The sequence below is a fragment of the Diorhabda sublineata genome, unplaced genomic scaffold (assembly GCF_026230105.1).
Source record: "Diorhabda sublineata isolate icDioSubl1.1 unplaced genomic scaffold, icDioSubl1.1 Dsub_139, whole genome shotgun sequence".
Taxonomy (NCBI): Eukaryota; Metazoa; Arthropoda; class Insecta; order Coleoptera; family Chrysomelidae; genus Diorhabda; species Diorhabda sublineata.
The window spans coordinates 13852-22500 of record NW_026614066.1 but is presented as its reverse complement, the minus strand read 5'-3'; the positions used below and the strand labels follow the sequence as shown (position 1 = coordinate 22500).

At 44.1% G+C, this 8649-nt stretch overlaps 2 non-coding genes across 2 annotated transcripts; both read right to left on the bottom strand.

The window, feature by feature from the left end:
• Positions 1 to 5107: 5107 nt before the first annotated feature.
• LOC130452081 (5.8S ribosomal RNA) lies at positions 5108 to 5263 on the bottom strand. The gene has a single exon (XR_008910847.1). It is a non-coding gene; the product is annotated as a 5.8S ribosomal RNA (ribosomal RNA).
• A 1158-nt stretch (positions 5264 to 6421) lies between these two features.
• Positions 6422 to 8343, bottom strand: LOC130452082 (small subunit ribosomal RNA). Its single transcript, XR_008910848.1, has one exon. It is a non-coding gene; the product is annotated as a small subunit ribosomal RNA (ribosomal RNA).
• Positions 8344 to 8649: the final 306 nt, after the last annotated feature.

Below are 8649 nucleotides of genomic sequence, written 5' to 3'. Positions count from 1 at the left end.
GGGTAACTCCAAAGAGAAACATGACATTATATAGTAGAACCAATCTCTTCACAGGGGCCTTTTTGAGAGCCAGCAGGGGCACTGCGTCTGGACCAGCCGCCCCTGATTTTGATGTGTTTATGGCCCAGAGGATGTCTGACTCTGTAATTGGCTGGTCCAGTTTATGTTCCTCTTTCTGATCTAAGATTGGTTCGCTGTCTAGGAGAGAGGGACTTCCGAATATGCCCCTATACTCGGACTCTATTGACGCAATGTCAGGTAGTACATCGTCCCCCCAGAGCGGTTTCCCGTCTAGGATATCACGCGCCAAAGCGGCTCGATCGGATCGATATCGTCGTTGGACGACTTTGTATTTATATGAACGCTCATGGTTCCTGTTATTAAAGACTGGGGCCTTGCGGTTTCCGTTTGCCTTCGTTTTGGGCTTCCCAGTCCCTGCTTCGTTGAAGAGAGCAGTAATATATTCATTCACCTCTTTTCTCACTCCCTCTCTATGGCGGTCTAGGTTGGTGAATTGAGAGTAACGGAATAAAGTGCTATCATAAGTATTCCATCCGTCATTAGCGTGCCAGTAATCGTATAAAAACGTAGAGATTGTATTGTGCCGGTGTTCTATCGCAATGGGTACGAACTCCTCAGCATTCGGATTAAGACTCTGACGATCTTTAAAGGTTGAGTCCCTGCCTCGATCTCTAGGACTCTCGAGAAGAGAGAATTCCACTACTTCGCCCTCTGCTTCCTCGTGGGGCCGCGCGTTTTCGTTCTCAAGTTGTTCGAGAACGTCTACGCGGGCCTCGATGTTGTTTTCGTTTCTGAGAGATTCGAGGAGTTCCTTGTATCTATCCTGTTTCCGTCTATATTTGATAGAGTCGATGGTACGGTTAGGATAGATACTTTGGAGATGTTTATTGATGAAACGGCCCGTATAGGCAAGTTCATGTTTGGCCATTTCAATGTAATCCTCATCCTCGAATTCAACGGGGGCATTGGGCTTTTCGTAGAGATTCTCAAGCTCCTCATTGTACTCCACGGGGTGTGCTCTCCGCATGTGCTGTCGCATTCCAGCGTAAGTCTTATAAGTTTGTTTGCATACGGAGCAAACATTGCCGTCAGCCGGGGGTGCACCCCGGCAGCGTAGCCTTCTTAAATGGGTCTGAAGCCCAGTATCAGTGGCGAAAGTTTTTCCACATATGCACAAGACCATAGTTCTAGGACTGAAACTAGGTCTGTCGTAAGTTCAATTCAGTTAATATGGGATAGTTGGGCAGACAGGAAAAGACTTGTCTACCACTTAAATAAAAAGTCGGAAGGTGTACTATCCCTAAAACTAAAACCCCCAGGAGTCTGGAGGTGGGCACGGTCCGATAAAGAAGCCAGATAGGTGACCGTGGGGCAGTCTTCGGATGATCCCAATCTCTTAGAATAGACAAGAGATTGCCGTGTTGGATCAAGACTAAGAATCCTATCTGGGGCGCTCTGTACGTTAGCCACGCTAAAATAAATTCTAGCGTGTTACCGACTCTACCACGGGGAGGTGTACAGAACTTGATTAGGAGAGGCTGCAAACTTTAAAAGCTCACAACCGGGGTTTCAAAGGCTTTGGATGGATTGAACAGAAAAGGTCGCTCTGCCGCTTTCTAACCGCCTTCAAAAAAATTCCGGTCGCACTACTTTCTCCGCTACAGTTCCTAACCCTTAAGAGAGTCATAGTTACTCCCGCCGTTTACCCGCGCTTGCTTGAATTTCTTCACTTTGACATTCAGAGCACTGGGCAGAAATCACATTGAGTCAACACCCGTTGGGGCCATCGCAATGCTTTGTTTTAATTAGACAGTCGGATTCCCCTAGTCCGTGCCAGTTCTGAGCTGACCGTTGAATGGCGGCCGAAGAGGATATCCAAATACCGATTAAGGTAATATGGAACCTCGCAGCAAGACGGTTCCGCGGGAGGCCAAGGCACGGGACCGAACTCGGATCCATAATCATCACAAATACTCCAACCATGAAGGAAGGAGAGAGATGCTCCAATTACTTCACCTCGCCCAGGCCCGGCACGTCAGCCGTGACCCACTTCCTCGCCAAGCCCGACACGCCCCGATCCTCAGAGCCAATCCTTATCCCGAAGTTACGGATCCAATTTGCCGACTTCCCTTACCTACATTATTCTATCGACTAGAGGCTCTTCACCTTGGAGACCTGCTGCGGATATGGGTACGAACCGGCGCGAGCCTCCACGTGGCCCTCTCCTGGATTTTCAAGGTCCGAGGGGAAGATCCGGACACCGCTGCAACTGCGGTGCTCTTCGCGTTCCAAACCATATCTCCCTGCTAGAGGATTCCATGGAACTCGAACGCTTATGCAGAAAAGAAAACTCTTCCCGGATCTCCCGACGGCGTCTCCAGGTCCTTTTGGGTTACCCCGACGAACTCTCTTGCGAGGGCCCGACTTTTTGACGGTTCCGCTGCCGGGTTCCGGAATAGGAACCGGATTCCCTTTCGCCCGATGGGTGTGTACAAACTTTTTACGTGTTTGTGTACACGTACACACGTACGTACGTACGTAAATAATAAAGCTACACCACATCAACATCGGCTTTCGCCTAGGGCTTAGGATCGACTGACTCGTGTGCAACGGCTGTTCACACGAAACCCTTCTCCACGTCAGTCCTCCAGGGCCTCGCTGGAGTATTTGCTACTACCACCAAGATCTGCACCGACGGCGGCTCCAGACGGCCTCACGGCCAATCCTTCTGCGCACACCGCCGCGACCCTCCTACTCGTCAGAGCTTCATGGTCGCGCGCAAAACGCGAACCGCACATGCCGCTGACGGTCGAGTATAAGCACGACGCTTCAGCGCCATCCATTTTCAGGGCTAGTAACTTCGGCAGGTGAGTTGTTACACACTCCTTGGCGGATTCCGACTTCCATGGCCACCGTCCTGCTGTCTTAAGTTACCAACGCCTTTCATGGTATCCCATAAGCGTCGATTTTGGCGCTTTAACTCGACGTTTGGTTCATCCCACAGCGCCAGTTCTGCTTACCAAAAATGGCCCACTTGGCACTCTGATTCGAGTCTCGCGGCTTCATAAGTTCGAGCAAGCCGGAGATCTCACCCATTTAAAGTTTGAGAATAGGTTGAGGTCGTTTCGACCCCAATGCCTCTAATCATTCGCTTTACCGGATGAAACTCGTACGCTACGAGCGCCAGCTATCCTGAGGGAAACTTCGGAGGGAACCAGCTACTAGATGGTTCGATTAGTCTTTCGCCCCTATACCCAGTTCCGACGATCGATTTGCACGTCAGAATCGCTACGGACCTCCATCAGGGTTTCCCCTGACTTCGTCCTGACCAGGCATAGTTCACCATCTTTCGGGTCCCAGCGTGTACGCTCTTGGTGCGCCTCTTCTCGTAATGAGAACGAGACGCCCCGGGAGTGCGAAGCGATCCAATTTATTAAAAAAGCAAATCACTTATCCTCCCTTGGTCTACGCGAGGTAAACCTTTACTTTCATTACGCCTTTAGGTTTAGTTATTTCCCAATGACTCGCGCACATGCTAGACTCCTTGGTCCGTGTTTCAAGACGGGTCCTGAAATTACCCAAATCGATAGCGTCGTTGATCGGCGTTTCGAAACGAGGTCTGTTCGAGAACACCGTAACCAACAGTCGTTCCGGGACAGAATCGGCATTATGTCCGATTACCGTCAAACACGAAACGCTCTTGCTACGGGCCGAACGCTAATTATAATTTAGCGGCCCCGCGCCATATTTGTACCGTCGAGCGAGTCTGTCGGAATATCGAGGGTCCGCATGAAAAAATCAAGTGGTCTCCACCTCGAGTCTTAAACAGACACCCAACGGATCACGACGTCCTACTAGAGGAAAAGTGCACGCGTTCGATATCGATTAGAAAAACGTAAAACGCGATTTATTGTGTTGCCGAAACAACAACAATATCCGTCATACAAACGTTCAACTTCAATTATCGAAACGCGAATGAATTTCCTCTTTCGACCTTTCGGGTTTCTCAGGTTTACCCCTGAACGGTTTCACGTACTCTTGAACTCTCTCTTCAAAGTGCTTTTCAACTTTCCCTCACGGTACTTGTTCGCTATCGGTCTCGTGGTCATATTTAGCCTTAGATGGAGTTTACCACCCACTTAGGGCTGCACTCTCAAGCAACCCGACTCTCAGGAGAGATCCTCACGCAATCGGCAACGGTCGCTACGGGCCTGGCACCCTCTATGGGCTGTGGCCCCGTTCAAGAAGGACTTGGACGCGCCGCACGATCTCGTGATAAACGGATCCTCCCTAACACCACATTTCCCGGTGGCCGATATCGACCACGGGATTCGGTGCTGGGCTTTTCCCTGTTCGCTCGCAGCTACTAAGGGAATCCTAGTTAGTTTCTTTTCCTCCGCTTAGTAATATGCTTAAATTCAGCGGGTAATCTCACCTGCTCTGAGGTCGATATATTATAATATATCTATAATATTTAAATACAATTCGCTAAAATATCACAAAAAAAAAACGTGTGTTTAATCACATTATATGAAATATAACATTATTTGTTTTTATTTATAGAGGCGGCAGAGCAAGTTATACATATATATATATATATATATATATATATATATATATATATATATAAATTCATATATTTTGTCGATACAGTATAAATGATATAAAAAAAAACACTGGTCAGACGTCCAGTCTTCGAAACTTTATTATTTCTCTCGGACACGACGACCGCGTTATCATTTTAAATATATATAATATATACACTTATTTATCGACTATATATACGTAAATATAACTCTACCAAACAAATTTTATGTATTTCATATAAAAATACACACGATCAATTTATGGTAGTAATAGCGTCGTTGTGTTCAAAAATTGCGCAAATTTTTTCTATAAAAAATTTACGCTGCTTTTCGCATTTTAGGATGCCGCACAAAAAAAAAATACGCACAAGTTTATAGTATGTGCGTGTGTTTTCTTTTAGTGTGCGTTATTGTGTCTCACACATCCAACACGCTTAGTCATTTATTTTTCTATAATAAATTGAAAAATTTTAAATTCTAAGCAGTCTTTTAAATTGATACGACCCTCAGTCAGGAGTGGTCCGGGAACGAGTATCCGAGGACCGCAATGTGCGTTCGAAATGTCGATGTTCATGTGTCCTGCAGTTCACAAGTTGACGCGCAATTAGCTGCGTTCTTCATCGACCCACGAGCCAAGTGATTCACCGTTCAGGGTAATCATTTTATTATGTCGTTTTCTCATATTCTATTCGTCGTATTTTTAATATTTGATTATTAAATTAATAATAATATTATAATATTTTATACGCGTATAGAATTATCTAACGACATTTATATAATATATATATATATATATATATATATATTATTTATTAAATGGTAATTATATATAAATTTTAGAGAAATTATAATATCGTACTTAAAAATATCCGATAAATTTTAACCGCTGCACATGTTTTATTACAAACGAGGCGCGCATAGACAGATATCTCGCACGATATATTCCTCTTAATTATTACAAGTTTTTTAATCTTGAAAGTTTTATACAAATTTCGACACGGTCGGGCGTAAATCTTCGAACACCTTCGAAATAATACGTGAAATATTATTTCTAAAACGAATTTTTATACATATCGAAAGAATCGACACGTGCTTAAAAGTTTCGTTTAGGTACCCGGATGAAGAAAATGTCTTATCATCTCACATAATCATCATCACATATAATATTGTCGAAATTTTTTTGTATTACCTTCGATCGATAAAAAACTTATGTAATAATAAAAAAACGAAATAAAATTTCTCCATAAAAATACAGAAGACAGACACACACGACGACAACAACAACAACAACAACAACAGACGACGTTTCAATAATCTATATATTTTTCGTTTATTATAATAACGATTCTTTATATTAGAACGTTTTTAGTTAACAAGAAATTTTGTTAATGATCGTTCTGTCAATCGTTAATATATATATATATAATAATAAAAATATATTGTTACTACTATTGTGTCGTCATCGTCGTTCGTCGTCGTCGTCGTCGTCGACTCCTTCTACTAATCTATGATAAAAATTTTTCGTTATTTTTACTGTAAATTTATATATGTAGATATATATTTTATAGACGTATGAAATATATTTATCTTTTTTTTTTTTAAATATTATTCGAAACTTGTTCGAATTTTATAAAAAAAAAAAAAAAAAATCTCAATATATATACATCATATATTTATATCATATATAAATTTTCTTTTGAAGAGTTCGATTATTTTGTAGAAAAGAAAAATTTCTTTCACAATTATATATAATATAATAATACAGACTTGATTTCGTTTTTTTATTTTTTGTTTAAAAACGAACAAACACTCTGTAATGATCCTTCCGCAGGTTCACCTACGGAAACCTTGTTACGACTTTTACTTCCTCTAAATGATCAAGTTTGGTCATCTTTCCGAAGCATCGGCGACGCCGAAACGCCACCGCGCTCAGTCCGAAGACCTCACTAAATCATTCAATCGGTAGTAGCGACGGGCGGTGTGTACAAAGGGCAGGGACGTAATCAACGCGAGCTTATGACTCGCGCTTACTGGGAATTCCTCGTTCATGGGGAACAATTGCAAGCCCCAATCCCTAGCACGAAGGAGGTTCAGCGGGTTACCCGGGCCGCTCGGCCAGGGAGGACACGCTGATTCCTTCAGTGTAGCGCGCGTGCGGCCCAGAACATCTAAGGGCATCACAGACCTGTTATTGCTCAATCTCGTGCGGCTAGAAGCCGCCTGTCCCTCTAAGAAGAATTATTTGTACGCCGACAGTAAAAACCGCGAACGGCAAGAGCCGAAACTCAATACCGACGGGCCTTTGGGATGTCGAAATACGCCTAGTTAGCAGGCTAGAGTCTCGTTCGTTATCGGAATTAACCAGACAAATCGCTCCACCAACTAAGAACGGCCATGCACCACCACCCACCGAATCAAGAAAGAGCTCTCAATCTGTCAATCCTTCCGGTGTCCGGGCCTGGTGAGGTTTCCCGTGTTGAGTCAAATTAAGCCGCAGGCTCCACTCCTGGTGGTGCCCTTCCGTCAATTCCTTTAAGTTTCAGCTTTGCAACCATACTTCCCCCGGAACCCAAAAGCTTTGGTTTCCCGGAAGCTGCCCGCCGAGTCATCGGAGGAACGTCGGCGGATCGCTAGCTGGCATCGTTTATGGTTAGAACTAGGGCGGTATCTGATCGCCTTCGAACCTCTAACTTTCGTTCTTGATCAATGAAAGCGTTTTTGGCAAATGCTTTCGCTTCTGTCCGTCTTGCGACGATCCAAGAATTTCACCTCTAACGTCGCAATACGAATGCCCCCATCCGTTCCTATTAATCATTACCTCGGGGTTCCGAAAACCAACAAAATAGAACCGAGGTCCTATTCCATTATTCCATGCACACAGTATTCAGGCAAAATTTTGGCCTGCTTTAAGCACTCTAATTTGTTCAAAGTAAACGTGCCGGCCCACCTCGACACTCAGTCAAGAGCACCGCGGCGGGATTGAGTTGGGCCGCCCTTGCGAGCTAAGCCCACCGGCAGGACGTCCCACGACACGCCAGTTGACACCGCGTACGATGAACCAGCGGCGTGGGACACAGATTCGACTACGAGCTTTTTAACCGCAACAACTTTAATATACGCTATTGGAGCTGGAATTACCGCGGCTGCTGGCACCAGACTTGCCCTCCAATTGATCCTCGTTAAAGGGTTTAGAGTGTACTCATTCCGATTACGGGGCCTCGGATGAGTCCCGTATCGTTATTTTTCGTCACTACCTCCCCGTGCCGGGAGTGGGTAATTTGCGCGCCTGCTGCCTTCCTTGGATGTGGTAGCCGTTTCTCAGGCTCCCTCTCCGGAATCGAACCCTGATTCCCCGTTACCCGTTACAACCATGGTAGGCGCAGAACCTACCATCGACAGTTGATAAGGCAGACATTTGAAAGATGCGTCGCCGGTGCGAGACCGTGCGATCAGCGAAAAGTTATTCAGAGTCACCAAATTGTACGATGACGAGCAAGCCCGCCACCGATTGGTTTTGATCTAATAAAAGCGCTCCTTCCGTCTCCGGTCGGAACTCTGTTTGCATGTATTAGCTCTAGAATTACCACAGTTATCCAAGTAAATGTGGGTACGATCTAAGGAACCATAACTGATTTAATGAGCCTTTCGCGGTTTCACCTTAATTTGGCTTGTACTGAGACATGCATGGCTTAATCTTTGAGACAAGCATATGACTACTGGCAGGATCAACCAGGGAACTACTATTTGTGTATTTTATATATAATAAAACTATTATCGAAAAAGTTTTAATAACAATATCCACCACATAATGTGAGGATGAGAATTATGATGACGTTTTTTCATATTACATATATTTTATATTTATACACATAATATTTTATATTCATCTATATTCTCGTATATAATAAACACATTGTTATTTACTTTTTCGTTTGCGTGGTGTTTGCTGCGCTTATTATTGAAAATATATAATTTTCGGCGCCACGCTTTATATATTATAATATATTTTTCTTATATTTCATAAAATTTTCACCGAATCGAC